Raw genomic sequence first — 1405 nt, forward strand, 5'->3', positions numbered from 1 at the left:
TGTGATATAAAGCTGCTCTAAAAATAGTACAATTAAAATTAAAATTTATTTCATTTCTTGAGCTGACATTTCAGACAGCCCAGTGGCCTCACATTAAACTCAAAGGTGATGAGTCTCTGCTCAGTGTCACCTTCTGGGCTACTGTTCCAGCATGAGCCTGAGCTCCATTCAACTCTTCGCGGGCCTTTTCAGCTCTAGGTGTAAAGGTTCAGTGTGAACTCGTAGAAAGAAGACAGGCTTTTCAGTCAACAGATCTGAATTCTTACACGGACTGTCTCATAGTCCTTGGTCTCAGTTTCCATGAGGATCATGGTACAGTGTTAGGGCTGGACAGAAAGCCCTCAGACTGGCTTAGGACAGACGGAGTGGTCATTGGGTTCTTTCTACTCCATTTCACTGTGACTATAAAGCTGCTCTAAAAAACAGTGAAAGTAAAATGAAAAGGTTGATGTTGATTTTCATACTTTAACCCAATATATCTAAAATATTGCTATTTCAACATATAATCAATATACAAAATTATTAATGAGACACTTCACATCTTTTGTAGGGGCTGTCTTTGAAATCAGTGTGTAATTTACACTTGGCACATCTCAATTTGTGCCAGTCCCATCTCACGTGCTCAGGAGTCACATGTGGCCCGTGGCCACCACACTGGACAGCTATGGTTTCATTGTCCAACCCCACCTTGGAACCCAAATCCTTGGAACCCATGATCCTCACTGTACAAATATGGAAACTGAGACCAAAGACTATGAGACAGTCCGTGTAAGAATTCAGATCTCTTGACTGAAAAGCCTGTCTTCTTTCTACGAGTTCACACTGAACCTTTACACCTAGAGCTGAAAAGGCCCGCGAAGAGTTGAATGGAGCTCAGGCTCATGCTGGAACAGTAGCCCAGAAGGTGACACTGAGCAGAGACTCATCACCTTTGAGTTTAATGTGAGGCCACTGGGCTGTCTGAAATGTCAGCTCAAGAAATGAAATAAATTTTAATTTTAATTGTACTATTTTTAGAGCAGCTTTATATCACAGTGAATTTTAATTATGATGAGATTATTGTTTGTTGTTTGTTTGTCCAAAGAGATGAAAAGATGGGCCAGGAGTCCAGTTTCTGGAAGGCCAAGAAGGACTTCCTGTATCCTTCCTGGGCCCCAAACATGCAAGCCTCCCCATTAGCTACACCGTCCACTAGAGTAGTGTGTTTGTTACAGTTGATGCCAGACTCCATGGTTCAGGGTTTGCTCTTGGTGTTGTACATTCTATGGGTTTGGACAAATGCATCATGACACATATCAACCACTATAGTATCACACAGAATAGTTTCATGGCCTTAAAAATCCTCTGTGTCTTACCTATTTATCACCTCCTTCCCTGTTAAACCCTAGCAACCACCGATCTTTTT

Source organism: Hylobates moloch, unplaced genomic scaffold, assembly GCF_009828535.3.
Source record: "Hylobates moloch isolate HMO894 unplaced genomic scaffold, HMol_V3 SCAFFOLD_3, whole genome shotgun sequence".
In the NCBI taxonomy this organism is placed as follows: domain Eukaryota; kingdom Metazoa; phylum Chordata; class Mammalia; order Primates; family Hylobatidae; genus Hylobates; species Hylobates moloch.